Source organism: Spermophilus citellus, assembly GCF_964194105.1.
Source record: "Spermophilus citellus genome assembly, chromosome: 5".
Classification (NCBI taxonomy): Eukaryota; Metazoa; Chordata; class Mammalia; order Rodentia; family Sciuridae; genus Spermophilus; species Spermophilus citellus.
The window spans coordinates 1,408,445-1,425,555 of NC_138186.1; the positions used below are offsets into that span (position 1 = coordinate 1,408,445).

General features: G+C 44.4%; 1 protein-coding gene across 3 annotated transcripts in view; it reads right to left on the bottom strand.

Annotated features, from left to right (window-relative positions):
• The window catches only part of BTN1A1 (butyrophilin subfamily 1 member A1), a 32,869-nt gene extending 19,016 nt beyond the window's left edge, over positions 1–13,853 (bottom strand). The window contains exons 1-2 of one of the 3 annotated variants that reach the window (XM_081293667.1): positions 13,714–13,850; positions 1,903–2,872 (exon numbers count right to left, since the gene is read on the bottom strand). The gene's annotated coding sequence lies outside the window, so the exon portion shown is untranslated. Of the gene's footprint in view, positions 1–1,209; positions 1,237–1,902; positions 2,873–13,713 lie in introns of all 3 variants that reach the window. The other 2 variants (XM_081293669.1, XM_081293668.1) reach the window with 2 other exon arrangements.
• Positions 13,854–17,111: the final 3,258 nt, after the last annotated feature.

Here is a 17,111-nt window from a genome sequence, read left to right on the forward strand (position 1 = left end):
TCAAATGAGGCTAGGGGTAAGATTAGCTCAACCCCAGGGGGTGATGCCTGCACAAGAGACCTGCCTTGCTACCCCAGCTGGGACAATGTCCAAGTCACCACGAAGTGATTGGTTAGAGCCTCGTGCTTCAGGACTGGAAGGCGTGGTCATTCAGGGCAGCTCCCATACAACAGAATCTCCATAAAGGGCCTAAACATCAGCAATGATGGTGACTTCCTGAGGCCTGACCACTGGATACATAGTCAGGGGCTTCTTATCACAAGACCACAGGCAGAATAAAGGACGATCGGGGCCAGGGAAAGAGGGCTTGGAGAAGGTGTAGGTGTGGGACCTGTCGTTCACATTGTAAAGGAGACAGTTCCTGACTCATAGTTCAGGGAAATCCCAACCCTGCGAGGGGTTCTTGCCAACTGGAGAAGGATCCAGAGTGGAGTGAGCGCCCAGTACCCCTTTCCAGATAATTCCAGGACCCAGAAGCCAGCCTTGGAAGACATGAGGATGAACCCCTTCTTCTTCACACTGTCCCTACACACCCCAACCAGCCAGTCGGTCCTGTCCCCCACCTCCACCTCCCAGTAATGCTGCCCCTCGGTGAAGGCCTCTCAGCCCAGCACACATGGCCACTAGTCAAATCTCTCTGGATGATGGGATTCTGCAATCTGTATTTGGGGTAAAAATGGGAGTTCATAACCCACTTGAATCGAATGTATGAAAAATGATATGTCAAGAGTTTTGTAATGTTTTGAATAACCAATAAAAAAAAAATCTCTCTGGATTTTCAGGCTTCTGGCGTGAATCCTCCAGTGGAACAGATTTTGTGTCCTCATACAGAAAAAGGTAAGGGTGGGCTGTGTCTGGATCCAGGTCACATCAACTGGAAACAGAGAGTGTGACCATCAGTGGCAGTCAGTCACAGGACCTGTCCTCCCTTCTCCAAAGAAACAGCAGTGGGCTAACTTGGTGGTCTCAGTGGGAGCTACCTGGCTGCTGTGATGCAGGAACTGACCGTCCAGGGCACACTGTGCCTAACGTGGCCCTTCACAGGGGACTTGTCTCTGGGCCCAAAAGCCCTCTGTGTCCCAAGGAAATATCAGGATTTCCCCACAACTTAAAATTTCCGGTGCTTGTGACCATAAGTGTATCAGCCTCTCCTATTCTAGGTCTTTGAGTTCCTGGGAGGTTATATCTCAAAGCCCAGAGTGCACCTACCTGCATGTGAACGAGTCAGTTCCCATTCTGAAAAAGCAGAAGTGTGAGTCAGTGCCAGGTTAGAGGGAGAATATTTTCTGTATTTTATAACAAGGAAAGGAAAAAAAAAAGAGTCAAATTTTTATGAGTTTCTCTGTAAGATAAGAAGTACCTCAAATGCTTCCTGAGGCCTGAGAGGTAAGGAGGAAAATGGGTGTGGGGGACACAGTGTGGAGGCCTGGTCCATCTGGGATCCTCAGTCAAGAGCAGGAAGTGTTTTTTGTTCTTGCAGAAGTAACCCAAGTTCTTGGTGGTTCGGGATCCGCCTTCAGCTATTAAGACCACAGCTCCATCTAGAGGGCGAGCAAAGGCAACACAGCCAGCCCAGCACCCACTGTAGGCCAAGGGCGCAGCCCAGCTGGGTTCAGGAGGGCAGTTAACACACCCCCGCCTCACACCTCCTGGTCTGTGGCCCTGTGAGGACATTGCTTGTTCTCATGATTTAATTAAGGAGCTGGGTTCCAGCTCTGATGAAAACCCTCCTTCCTCTTCAAACTCCTGGTTTGTGTGTTTATGCTTTCAGCTTTGAAAATTCTGAAATGACAGGTTCCAGGGACAACAATTCTTCTTACAAGACATCCTATCCAACCACCTGTCGGAAACAGATTCCTCATTTGACAAATGTCCATAATAATCTGATGTTCTGTGACTTACCGATGGGGCCAGTTTTGTCATTTCTCTTTCTCCTTCTTTCTTATAGTTTCCAAGCAAAAACTGTTGCAGCGATGACAAGTCCCAGGAGCACTGCAGGACACAGGAAGGTTTTCCAAAATGGCCAGGAGGGAGCTGAAACAACCCCATAACAGGTTTGCTGAGAGGGCCCTCAGCCCCGCTCCCGAGTGCAGTCCCCACGCCCACCAAACCTGCCTTGGTTGGGGACAGTGGCTGTGCTCCGACCTCAGCACTTTCAGAAATGGTTCCACTCCAGGGGGGAGAAAGCAGGAAAAGAGAAGTCATTCAGGTTAGGACCCGTGTGATCCTAGAGGGATTCTCACTGAGTTAGTGCCCGAGTCCAGGTGGGCGTGGAGGGACAGAGCACCTGTGCAAGCCCCAGAAAGGCTCTCAAGAGATGACCTTAACTAGGGAAAGACGCCTGCCTTCCGGGGTCCCCCACAACACCCCAGTGCCCACACTGCTTGGTGATCTCAACTGCAAGTTGGTTCTGTCTTTTACGGGGATGATGTTTTGGAACTGGTGCTGTTGAAAACACTCTCCTCCGTTCCTGAGAGCTACAGAGACACTGTTTCCTGGACAGAGGGCCAGAGAGAGCTTCCCTCAGACAAGGACCGGAGCAGGCCGGGGAAAACTTTTTGTGTTGGACTAAAACAGGGGCCAAAATGTTCATGCAGGGGTTATGGAAACACAGCCAAGGATCTTCGGCTGACAGGGCCCGATCTTTTGGGCTACATCTCTACCTGTCAGGCCCAGGAGAACTCTGAGTCGTGGGGTCACCGTGACATTTGGTGGTTTCTTGCTTCAACTCACACTGTGTGACCGGTGCTGTGGAGCCCCAGAACAAGGCAGTAAATGTCCACTACAACAGCTCCGGCTTTCCTGGCACCCACACCCTCACACCCACACAGGTGACTTTTCACCCATTTCCTCTGAGGACTGGGAGAGTGCTCTGCAAATACATTCGCAGGACATGATATCATCTGTTATTTGTGTAAAATTCGTTCTATGTTACTGAGTTGCTGTGTCTTTTTGTAGCTCCCTACCCTAACCATCATAACTGGTTTGTCCAGGAGAACAATCAGAATATCAGGGAAGATTAGTGATTTGCCAACACTGAGTTAGACATTCTCCCACAAATCATCCTACCTAACCCTCGATACAGTTTTGTGATATCAAATTTTTATTTTATATTTTATGCCCTAGAAAATGAGGCTTATTAAAGTAACTTCAGGTCCTCTGAGTCACTTGACTGGCAATCAACAGAACTAGATGGTCATACCTGGGCATGTCAGATCTTGGAATGAGGTTTTGTGTATGTTTAAAAAAAAGAAAAGAAAAATTTGGTGCTGGGGATCAAATCCAGGGCCTTGTACAAGCAAGGCAAGCACTCAGAATACTAACTGAGCTATATCCCTATCCCTTCTTTTGATTTTTTTTTTTTAAGAAGTTATATGTGAGCTGGGTGCAGTGATGCACACCTGTAATACCAGTGACTCTAGAGGCTGAGGCAGGAGGATTCCAAGTTCAAAGCCAGCCTCAGCATCTTAGCAGGGCCCTAAGAAAATTAGTGAGACCTTGTCTCAATATAAAAAGTCAAAAGGGCTAGGTGCTCTTGGGTTCAATCCCCAGTACTTCCCCACCCCAAAAGAATCTATGTGTGAAAGAGAAATTTTGATGACAGGGAATATTAAGTGAAAACTTAAGTTGCTACTGGTTAAAGGCCAGATGCGTCCAGCCCTGTTCTGAGGTGCAAGGTGGAATATTATGTGGAGAGCATCATGAAATGGAACAGAGGCATTAACGACATTAGGGGGAAGCAAGGGCTGTCAAATCTGCAGCCAGAAAACTGAGTTGAAAGAAGGAACTTGGAAACGCCACGGTAAATACTGCTTCTGGTTACATTAGCTAACTTAGACCCTCCTTCTCTTCTTTGAAATAAAGTCCCAAGTGACAAATGTGACATATTCATCAAAACAGGAGTAGAAGGAAAACATTCATTCTTTGACTTTGGTACTGGGGACTGAAAACAGGGACAGTCTACCTCTGAGCTACACCCTAGCACTCTTTTTCATTTTTAAATTCTGAAAAAGGGCTTGCTGAGTTGCTGCAGCTGGCCTTGAAGTTGTGATTCTCCTGCTTCAGCCTTGCCAGTAGCTATGATTATAGGTGTGCACCACCATGCACGGCCAGGACCTTCCTTATTTTGATGAGTATTCATAATAATTCTATAGTTATTGTTATTTTAATGGTGAAATTTTAAACAATTCCCCTTTGAAGGAAGGAAGAGGTAAAGATTTTAACTATCATTATTCACATTTAACCTTGTATGAAACATCTCAGCTTTTGTATAAATAAACAACAACAACAAAAAAAGATTGAAGAGAAAAAAAAGGTCAAACTTTTATTTGCTGAAAATAGTTTATATAGGAAAATTGGAATTCATTAAAATTATGACCTTGTATTCATCAAAAGGGACTGAAAAGGGAAGTTGCTGAGAGAAAACTACTAGTACATAATAAGGAATGTGCCCAGACTAAATGAAAAATCACAAATCATTAAATGAAGAAAAAAACAACTAAACAAAAAAACACAATTCAATTAAAAAAATTGTCAAAAATTCAAATAGGCATTTAACAGAAATAAAATGTTCAAAAAATATCTGAAAGGTGTGGAACATTTGTTTTTATGGAAATGCAAATTTAAAATAGAATGATGGTTTCCAGGAAAGTGGAGTAGATGCATGTAACATAATCTGGCTTCCATAAGTCCCTTAGGATTTCAGAGGTGGACAGTCCTTTGCATGCCAAGGACCTGTTTGGTGGGGAGGGGGGGGCGCTCCTGCAGAGCTCAGTGTGGGGGCTGGAGCCAGGGGAGCCAACCTCTTGCTTAGAGGGTTGGAACCTTCAGCCCTCCTCCTGTGAAGGGAGAGGGACTAAAGGTGGAGTGGTCACTAAGGCCAAGACTCCGTAAGACCCCTGGAGGCCAGAGGCAGACACTAGAAGGCCTGTGGGTGTGGCATCTGAGAGGGTGCTGACGCTCTGCACCCCTTCCTTCATAGTTTGCCCTCTGTTTCTCTTCCATTTAGTTGTTCCTGATTTGTATCTTTTTTATTTGTATCCTTTTTAAACAAACCAGCAATGTAATAAATAAACTTTTTTTTTTTTTTTTTTTTTTTTTAAAGAGAGAGTGAGAGAGGAGAGAGAGAGAATTTTTAATATTTATTTTTTAGTTCTCGGCGGACACAACATCTTTGTTGGTATGTGGTGCTGAGGATCGAACCCGGGCCACACGCATGCCAGGCGAGCGCGCTACCACTTGAGCCACATCCCCAGCCCCATAAACTTTCTTTTTAATATTTATTTTTAGTTGTAGTTGGGCACAATACCTTTATTTTATTTATTTATTTTTATGTGGTGCTGAGGATGGAACCCAGGGCCTCGCACGTGCTGGGCAAGTGCTCTAGAGCTGAGCCACAACCCCAGTCCCAAACTGATTTTTTTGTTTGTTTGAGTCACTTTAGCAATTACTGAGCCCAAGGAGAGGATTGTGGAAATTCCTGAATAAGGTGGGTCAGGGAGAAGCACAGGTGACAAGGGGGAACTGCGACTGTCACTGCAAGTGGGGCATCTCATGGAATAGAGCCCTTTACTTGTGGACCTCATGCTCACTCCAGGTAAACGGTCAGACCTAAACTCTGGTATCTTCAGAGGAATGAAAAATTGCTTGATGTGGGAAGAAGCCACATAATCTGGTGAGCAAAAGCGTAATGAAGTGCTGTGAATTCAGAGGAACATTCTCCCCTGTGAGATACACTTTTCCTTTTGCTCCTGTTAGGCGCACTGAGAATCCTAGACATTACACACACACACACACACACACACACACACACAAGAACACTCTGAAGAGGGACTGGCTGGGAACATCAGGACCCAAGGGCGGCACAGTGACGAGTTTCCTGGGCTTTCTTTTTGTCCCATTAACCAAAAATCTGAGCTAAAGATGTTGGAAACCTGGAAATACCAACAAGAACAAAGAAAGTCCGAACAAAGCTGTCTTTTAGCCAGGAAGCCATCAAAAGAGCTGCCTGTTTGGTAGACCGAGTCCTCTCCTCCAGCCAAACAGCACAGAACGAGAGCCATGTCCACCCACACACAGGAAGAAAAGGCTCAGAGAGGACCGGACTTCCACCCTTAGCTTGTTACATCAGAGAATGCAGAGTAGGGAGCCTGGGTTTCATCGCAATGGACTGGCGAGGACCCCAACCCAGGAGGCAGTGGAGACCATGCAGGGAGTCCAGGCTTCCACGGGCACCGGCCCTCTCCCTCCCCACTAGGGTGGGCCGGACGGAGGAGGCTCATGGAGAGTCAGTGCTGTCCTCAGCCCTGCTCAGCCAGGAGGCCTCCTGGAGCCTGGGGGTGGGGAGTTGGGTCTCCTATCTCTGCTGCACTCTAAAGAGGAGGATGCTGAAGTATGATCCAGAGCCTTGTAACACGATCTCTACCTTTTAACTGAAAATCATTCACCACACTAGGAACTAATAAGATTTCATGTGGAAGGAAAAACAAGAGGTAAATGCCAATATTAAGATACTAGAGGTCCAGCAAATATTTTAAGCCTCCGTCAAAAAGATGATTAAAGAGCAAACATAAATATGTTTGAAACAAGTGAAAAATCTGAATATGTCAACAAAGATACAGAAAATCTCCACAGAGAAACTGAAGAGGTAAAGAAGAGTCGAATGGAAATGTTACACCTGAAAAACACATTAACTTAAGCTAAATAATCAATAGAGGCAACAATAGAATGGAACTAAAGACAGGTGGCCTGGAACAGAGAGCAACAGAAATCACCCAGCAAGAGAGAGAAGACACTGAGGGGACAGAGCAGGGCCCTGGGACCTCTCCCAGCTGAACTGAGTGCTGAACACTTGCATATCCAAGGAATGTCACAGGAAAAGAAACAGGAGACCTGGAGAAATACTACAAGAAATGACGATGAAAACTTCTCAAACTTGGCAAAATACAGGAGAACTACCCTAAAAGAATACCTACAAGAAATTCTCTAAACAAAAAAGAGATATACCCCAAAACACCAAAGATAAATCAAAATGGAATTCTAAAAAATGTTCATGTAACCCATGTAAAAGACAACATGAAAACTAGAGAACATGTATAGAAGGAAAATACGAAACGGCAGGCTTAACCCTAACATAATGATCACATTAAATGTAAACAGTCTAAATACATTAATTAATACAGAAATTGGTAGAGCACATTAAAAAATAATTATACACTATAAAGAAACTTTAAATCTCACGATATAGGTAATTTAAAAATAAAAGAATGGAAAAAAACATATAAAATTAATAAGTCTCTAGAGAAATTCACTGTGTAATGATAAAGGGTCAGGTGTTACCAATCACCTGTGGACATAAAGGTCAACAGAGTGGAGAGAGGAAGAACTAAAACTGTCTCAGGGGCTGGGGGTGCAGTTCAGTGAAGCAGCACTTGCCCAACATGGGTGAGGCCGGGGTTTGATCCCCAGCAACATAAAACAACACACCAATCTGTCCCTAGTTGTAGATGACATAATTAGCTACATGGACATTCCCAAGGAACTGACAAGAAACATCCTATAATTAATAAATTAATTCAATAAGGTTACAGAATACAAAATAAACATTTAAAAATTAATTTGATTTCTATATACTTGCAATAAACATGTGGACACTGACATTAAAATCATATTTATTTTTGTTCATTTATAATTGTTCAAAAAATAATGAAAAGCTCAAATGTCAAGCTGGCCAAACACATCTAGGATTTGTAAGCATAAAACTATATAATGCTGATGAAAAATCAAAGAAGAGCTCAATAAATAGCTGACTCAACAGCCCATTCATGGGTTGGAAGATCCACCTGGTAAAGGTGTCAGTCCTCCTTAAGTTGATATACAGACTTAGTTCAATTCTGAACAAAGTGTCATCCAAAGTTTTGTACACAGGGGCTCGGGTGGTGGCTCAGTGGTAGAGCGCTCGCCTAGCATGCATGAGGCACTGGTTCAATCCTCAGCACCACATAAAAACAAACTAATGTATCCACCTAAAACTAAAGATACATAAATAAATAAATATTGAGTTTTGTAGAAACCAGGCACAGTGGCCCATGCTCCTAATCCCAGTGACTCAGGAGGATGAGGCAGGAGGATTGAAAGTTCAAAGCCAGCCTCAGCAACTCAGCAAGATCCTATCTCAAAATAAAAAAAAGGGCTGAGGATGTTGCTCAGTGGTTAAGTGCCCCTGGGTTCAATCCCTGGTACCCCCAATCCCCTAAAAAAAAAAATTTGTAGATTATTTTAAGATTATATGGAAGGGTAAAAGTACTATCATAGCTAAACAGTTTTGAAAAATAAGAATAAAGCAGGAGTAATCAGGCTACCTGATCTCAAGCCTTAACACAAAGCTACAGTGATCAGAACCATGGAGGGACAGACACACGACCAATGGAAGAGAAAAAAACTTGGAATGCATCCCCAAAACTATACCCAACTGATTTTGAAAAATATGCAAAAGCAATTTGGTGGTGGAAAGAACCACCTATAACAAAAGTACACAAGCACTTGAATATCCACATGCTTGACACCAGATGTACAATCCATATAAAGATGAATTGATACATACACATTGGACTTCAAAACTAAAAACTTACATTCTTTGAAATATCTTGTCAAGAAGAAAGAAAAGACCCCAAAAGCACAAGAAATCAAACCAAGCATCAATAAGTGAGATGCCATTGAACCAAAAAGCTTCTGCGCAGCTAAGGAAACCATTAAGAGCATGAAGAGAGAGTCTACAGATGGGGAAAAATCTTTGCTAGCTACTCCTCCCACAGGGGATTAGTATCCAGACTATATAAAGATCTCAAAAACTTAACACCAAAACCCCTCCCAAATTTTCCAATGCACAAATGGGCAAAAGAACTAAAGAGAAAATCTTCTTTCAAAAGAAGAAACACAAATGGCCAACAAATACATGCAAAAGTATTCAACACTTCTAGCCATCAGGGAAATCAAATCAAAGTCACACTAAGATTTCACCTCACTCCAGTCGGAACAGCAATGATTGAGAGCACAACCACAATACGTGCTGGCACGGCAGTGCAGAAGAAGGTCCTCCTGCACACCCTTGGAGGGACTGCAGACTAGTGCAACCACTCTGCAAAGCAGTTTAGAGGTTCCTCAAAAACTAGGGATGGAATAAATACATAAGTAAAAGAAGGAAAAGGCAAAGTACAGACTAGAAAAAATATTTGCAAGCCACATCTGATAAATTGCTCACGTTGAATATATAACAGAATTTAACAGAAAAACCAAGCGAGGGAACAATCCAATTAGAAAACATGTGAACAAATATTACTAAAATGATAATTCATAAGGCAAATAAGTACATAAAGATGTTCAGCATCATTAGTCAGGAAAATGAAAATTAAAAAGCACAACAAGCTTTCACTACACATGTATCAGAATGACTAACCTAAAAAACATGGAGGGGTGGGACTGGGGCTCAAGAGTAGCGCAGGCACTTGCCTGGCATGTGTGAGGCAATGGGTTGGGTTCTCGGCACTGTATATAAATAAAGGTGGTGAGAGCCACAGCCGAGTCGGAATGGCCCCTGGCATTTTGCCAGAAGTAATGGTTGAGAGGCGAGCCATTAAGATGATGCTGGATTGATTCAATTGTATATTAGACCTTTGCTGTTGGGTAGTAGGATGGCTCTTGCTGAGTTGAGTTCTCATGGGGTTCCCAGAGTTAGTGCGCTCTAGCCCGGGGGAGGGAGTTCCGGTTGGGGTGTGTGGTGTTCCTGGAGAGTTCCCAGGGAGCGTGTGTGGAGTGTGGAGTGTGCTGGTGGAGTTCAGAAATAAAGTTTGTTCCTCTTGAGTGGCTCGTGATTTGTGCCTAGCCAGACTGCAGCATAAAGGTCTCTCAACAACTAAGGAATATTAAAAACAAACAAACAAATAACAACAACAACAACAACAACAGGAAACTCCAAATGTCAGTGAAGATGCAGAGACAGATCACGGACACATTGCTGACAAAAAGGCAAAACACTAGAAATGACAGTCATTTCTTATTTAAAAAACACTAAACACCAACTAATTAACGACCCAGCAATTACACACCTTGGCATTTATCCCAAAGAAATTAAGACTTGGGTTCAAAACCTTGGACACAAATGTTTATAGCTGTATGTAGTAGTAGCCAAAAGCAAGAAACAACCAAGGTATGCTTTGACAGACAGATCGATGAACAAATGGTGGCACACTGAAACCAGCAATGGACAGGTACAAACTACCCAGGGAGCAACCTGGCCAGGCCTCCAGGGAACCAGACTCAGGGCAAGAGCCAATCTCAAAAGGTGACACACAGCGATTCCACTTAGACAGCACTTGTAATCGACCAAGTTATGAAAATGGAGGTCAGTGGCTGCTGGGGACCACAAGGGAGTGCTGGGGGAGGGAGGTGGGTGTGGCTCTCAAAGGACAACCCAGGGATCACTGTGGTCCCTGGAGTGTTGTCAACACCCACCCTATGGCTGTATCCTGGTTGTGATAACTGTATGTAGCTTTACAAGATGTTATTATTGGGGGCTGGGGATGTGGCTCAAGCGGTAGTGCGCTCGCCTCGCATGCGTGCGGCCCGGGTTCGATCCTCAGCACCACATACCAACAAAGATGTTGTGTCCGCGGAGAACTAAAAAAAATAAATATTAAAAATTCTCTCTCTCTCTCTCTCTCCCCTCTCTCACTCTCTCTTTAAAAACAAAAACAAAAACAAAAACACAAGATGTTATTATTGGAAAAAACTAAGTGAAGAGCACACGAAATGTCTGTCTTATTTCTTACATCTAAATGTAAATCTAAAGTGATCTCACAATAAAACATTTATTTAAAAAAAATACATAGGGGCTGGGGTGGTGGCTCAGTGGTAGAGTCTTGTCTGGCACATGTGAGGCCCCGGGTTCAATCCTCAGCACCACAATAAAAATAAATAAATAAACAAAATAAAAGAATTGTGCCATCTACAACTAAAAAACAAACAAACAAACATACATAAGAGCCGGGTAGCACATGCCTGTAATCCCAGCAGGATGATCACAAGTTCCAAACCAGCCTCAGCAATGGTGAGGTGCTAAGCAACTCAGAGAAACCCTGTCTCAAAATAAAATACAAAATAGGGCTGGGAATGTGGCTCAGTGGTCCAGTGCCCCTGAGTGCAATCCCCAGGACCAAAACAAGACAAAACAAAACATAGGTACTATTAGGCATGCTTTCCAACCATGAGAGAATGGCCAAAGTTCAACTCTAGTTAGTGAAAACCAGATGTGATATGTAAAAACTCATCAAGCTGTATACCTAAGAGTAATGCTATTCCTTTCATATAGTTTTATATAAGTTTAAAAAAAGGGGAGGAGGGGAGGAGTATATCTGAATTAGATGTGGAACAAAACTAGTTAAAAGTAGGTGTTGGCACACACCTGTCATCCCAATCGCTAGGGAATCTGAGACAGGAGGACGGCAAATTTCAGGACAGCCTCAGCAACTTAGCGAAACCCTATCTCAAAATAAAAATAGATGGAGACATAGCTCAGGGGTACAAGCACCCTGAGTTCAATCCAAAACCAAACCAAACCAAACAAGCTAGGCTGGAAGATATGGGGTGAGATGGCCAACAGGAAGCTGGACATGGTACTGGGCCTCAGCAGAGACTGAACCAGGGACAGTTTTAAGACCCACCTTCATATAGGAGTCATTTACATCTTCAGGACGGCTCTCCAAGATAAAGGGGGCCAGAGGGTGAGACTGTGAAATGCCCCCTCGGGCCCCGTGTCTGTTTCCTGACATAAAACCTTGGGATCCTGGGAGTGGAAGAGTGCTGGCTTTTGTTTTTGGCATGCTAGGGATCAAATGCCCCTACCACTGACAGACACCCCTAGTACCGATGAATGACAAGCGCTCGCTGACTCCCCACCCTTCCTCTGAAACTGCCCTGGATTGTCTCTTCCATAACCTTCCTAATTCAGTTCAATGGCACCTTGTCTCTCATCTTTCTTGATGACTACTAATCTTGGTGATTCTGACCCTGATAAGTATCCTCTCCTTCTGGAAATGTCTCCAGATATACCATCTAAAACATTCCACTTTCCTGAACACATTTTCCTGTAGCTTTTATAATTGATTGTTCTCTACCCTTACATGAAGATTATTCAAGGATCTACTTTATATAACTTTAGGTTTGTCTTCTGCTCAACTTACCTTTCAGCTCCTTTCCTCTCCCAGGAGGTGGGAGGTGGGGCTGAAAGTCGCAACTCTCTACTTATGGCTTGGCTTGACCAGCAATCCACCCTGGAGCTCTCTAGGAACCCCAAGCCAAGGCATAAGTAGCATACAAAAAACACTCTTGGGCTGGGGTGTGCTGGGTGGAAGAACACGTGTCTTGCAGTTGTGTGAGGCCCTGGGTGGGATTCCCCAGGAGTGCATATGCATGTGCGCATACACATGCACACACAAAATAAATAAAGCCTTTTTGAAGATGAATACCAATTCCTAGGATGGAGGAGAAATCAAGGAATAAGACAAACTAAAAACCAAAGGGACTCAGATGTGGTGGCACACACCTGTAATCCCAGTGACTTGGGAGCCCAAGGCAGGAGGGTCACAAATTTAAGGCCAGGGCTGGGGATGTGGCTCAAGTGGTAGCGCGCTTGCCTGGCATGCGTGCAGCCCGGGTTTGATCCTCAACACCACATACAAACAAAAGATGTTGTGTCTGCCAAAAAACTAAAAAATAAATTCTCTCTCTCTTAAAAAAAAAAAAAAAAATTAAGGCCAGCCTTAGCAACTTCAAGATTCTGTCTCAAAATAAAAAATTAAAAGGGATAGGGGGTGTAGCTCAGTGGTAAAGTGCTTCTGGTCAAATCCTCAGTACCTAAATAAATAAATAAGACCAATGGGGAAACGGAGAGAGAGATACTGAATAACTGGTGACCTAGATAAGAGAAGCCGTGGCCTATGCGGGAGATGGCATCTAAGGGGTAAATGAGGCTGCCCTCCCTGAGGACCCTGGGAACCTGACAGAAGCCCAACAGAGTGAGGGTCAAGGATCATTCGGAAAACCAGAAAATAATGTGAGATTTCTGACTACCCAAAGAAAGGTCTATGCATCAAAACTGAACAACATCCATTTGCAAGGCTTAATAATGATTAAGATGTCCTCCCTCAGTGTCCTTGAGGGACTGGTTCCAGGATCCCTTGTGGAGTCTAAGGTCCACAGGTGCTCAGCTCAAGTCCCTGATAGAAAAGTGCATAATATTTGTACATGATCACGCACACCCTCCTGTATGCTTTGTTATCTCTAGATTACTTACAACACCAAATAGAATGTAAATGCTGTGTAAATAGCATGTTTTACTATATTGTATGATGAAAACAGAAAAAGTTTGTATGTGTTCACACAGAGGTATTTTCCTGTACATTTTCTATCCTTATCTATTGAATTCATAGATGCAGAGACCGCGGATAGTGGGCCAACTCTATTTCTATGTGTAAAAAGCTGGAATCTCTTCAGATCTATATAATTTATACCTTAAGTCCTCACATATTTGGGCAGCAGACTTTGAACAACCCAGGGTGGGAAAGTGGACATATCTGCCATAAAATTGCACCTGGCAGGTGCCAGGTCAGGGAGCCCTGAGGCTGTGTCCACACAGGAGTCAGCACTGGTTCTACTCACCTGGAATGGAAATCCCTACTTCCTTCTCCTGGCCAAGAAGGAGGTTCCGGATGCAGCAGGACACACTGTCCATGGAGCTGTCCCTGACGGTCACTGAGGTGGCCACAGTGAACAGGCCTTCCTCGTCAGGACTCCTGGACTCTGACGTGGCCAGGAACTCCTCTCCCTTGGCAGATCTCCACTGCACCTGGGGCTCTGGGTACCACCCCACGGAGGTGCACTCCAGCCGGACCTCGCCACTCTCCTGAACTTCCATGGTGATGTGAGGCTCGGAGCCCAGAGCTGAGGAGGGAGAAGCTGGCTTAATCTCTCAGTGGTGCCTTCTGCAGACCTTGGAGTGCAGCCCCCCCTCAACCTTCATTGGATGGAATTCTCCCCTGAATCTCTTGTCCCCCAAATAAAAGGCTACTCCCCGGCGTGTTCGCTCTCTCTCTCCTGCTAGCCCAGAGTAATCCTCGCTGCCCTGCTGGGCGGCTAGAGGCGGGAACCAGGGAGGCGAGCCGTCTCGGACCTAGCAATGTAAAATAAGGTACTGTCTGTGTGTTTTATTTTGATCTCTTCTAACTAACTTAATGCCTAGAACCTCATTAATGAAACCACTGCGCAGGCCGCGTGGTAGAAGACAGTCTGAATCATTTACAGAGCAGTGTCACCGAAGCAGCCAGAACCCGTCTACTCACCAGCTACTTTCAGATTCATGAAGGCTTCTCCCTGGGCTTGCTTGTCTCTGAAGGAGCACCCATACAGCCCTTCATCAGAGTTCCTGATGCGGTGCATCTGCAGGGCCATGTGTCCCACGGTACTCGGACATCCGCTCTCCCTCCTGCTCCCGCCCATCCTGGAGCACCCACATGGCAGGTAAGGGGGTGTTCCGGAACCACCACAGCTCCATGTGCTCGGCATTCAGCCAGAGCTCAGGTGACAACGAAGCTCAGAGTCCTCACCCACGAAAGCCAGGATGGGCTCCTGAGGTCCAAGCACTTCAAAGTGACCTGCTAGAGAATGAGCAGGACCTGCAGGATATGAGAGGTGGGAATCACAGACTGAAAGGACCGACTCCCTCTTACCATTCCTCTGGCTGCGTCCCAGTGGGGGGTAACTGGGAAGAACCTCTGGGATCATTGACATCTGTACAAACATTTCAACCCAGCAGGCCAGAGGTGCAAGGGAGCAGGTACGGAAGGGAGAGCTACCTGAGTCAGCAGGTCAGCAGCAGGAGCACGATGGTGAGCAGACCTTGGGGAGGGAGTTTGGGAGCACTGCCATCTGTGTCCTTTCTGGAATAGCAGGACAGCTTAGAGATGAATGGTCAGGAGAATATGGGCTCCACAGACACTCTGTCCTCCACAGTCACAGTCCTTCCAATCCAGAGTGTGCTGGTCATTTGCATGTGAAGCTCTTGTGCCTCCTCTCAATGGGGATTTTCAATGCACACCACCTCAGCACCTGCCCAGATGTACCCTACGTTTGATCGTGAATGGACAAAACAACAAATTGGATCCTAAAACCATAAAACATAGAAGGTAGGTATCATACACCTTGGTGGGTTGCATATAAATGAACCAAACTTGGAATCAGTATACTTAAAAAAAAAAAAAAAAAAAAAAAAACCCTCCAGACATCACGGCCTGGAGATCTGGAGAGAGGACCACCTGCCCCTCCACCCCTGTCAGGAGATCTGGAGAGCCCCCCACCCTCCCACCCTGCCCGGGAAGAGAGCCACCCCACACTGGGGTTCCTTATTCACCAAAGTGTGGCTCCACAGCCCAATATCAGGGTACATATAGGCTTGAGGCTGCCACCACCACGAAACTAGGATATCGCTGCTTCTATCAAGGGGCAATAATAAGGACCCAGTAAGACGTCACCAAGGTCCCCGTGGGCATGGCCACACCAGAGGTTTCTCTACTAGGGGTGCTAACAGCTATCCTGTTGCTGAGGTAATAGGGAGTCTTGCATGGGGTTGCCTCTCTCATTTCTCCTCCTAACAGCCAACTTCCTATGATCACCCTCTCACTAGTCATATAATCTAATACCTCCATATTCCACATCCTACCTCATAAACATCTCAGTCAACCCTCCACACCCCTTCTGCCATCAGAAACTGTAAACCATTTCGCAAACCTATTGACTACATGGTAGAAGACAACAAACTCATCATTTCTGATTATGGTGACAAAACTGTAAATGTAAAAACAGAAGCTAACTGATATATGGTTGCATGTTGGGCATACTGAGTGCTATAATATTGATCTCTCCCTTAAAAGTGAGGAATTGGTAACCTGTAGGCACACTAGAAGACAATAGGGCAGAAGCTATAATACCTCAGATCTACACTGCAAGAGAGAAAGACTCAAAGACATCATGAAAAAACAAGGGAGGAAAGTGCCCCCAACAAACCAAGACACCTCAATAATAGAATCCATAGATAGCACAGTAGGTGAAATGTCAGACAAGGAGTTCAGAATATACATAACTAAAGTGATTTGGGAATTAAAGAACAACCTATGTGGGCAGATATAGACAAAAATAGATCACTCCAACAAAGAGACAAGAGAGCAAATACAGGTTGCAAGAGATTACTTCAAGAAGGAGAGAAAGATTCTGAAAAAAAAGCCAAACAGGAATCCTCAAAATGAAAGAAACAATAAGCCAATTAAAAAATTTAATAGATAGCATCACCAACAGATTAGATCACTTGGAAGATAGGACCTCACACAATGAAGACAAAATATACAATCTTGAAACAAATTTAAGATTTATTAGGATAGAGGAAGGTTCAGAGATTCAAACCAAAGGAATGCACAATCTCTTCAATGAAATAATATTAAGAAGGGTGGGGATGTGGCTCAAGTGGTAGTGCGGTAAGCACGCTCGCCTGGCATGCGCGGGGCGCTGGGTTCGATCCTCAGCACCACATAAAAAAAAAGTAAAATAAAGATGTTGTATCCACCGAAAACTAAAAAAGAAATATTAAAAAAAGAAATAATATAAGAAAAGTCCCTAATCATGAAGAATGAATTAGGAAATCAAATACAAGAGGCCTAGAGGACACCAAATGTACACAATTACAACAGATCTACACCAAGACATGTTATAATCAAAATGCCTACTGTACAGCCCAAAGATAGAATTTTAAAGGCTGCAAGAGGAAAAAAAAAAAAAAAACAGTTTACCTATAAGGGAAGACCAATTCAGATCTCAGCAGATTTTTTTAACCAGACTCTCAAAGCCAGGGGATCCTGGAACAACATATACCAAGCTCTAAAAGACAATGGATGCCAACCAAGAGTATGAAATAAAAACCTTCCATGATAAACAAAAGCTAAAAGAATTTACAGCAATAAAGCCTGCACTACAGAACATTCTTGGCAAAATACACCACGACAGGAAATGAA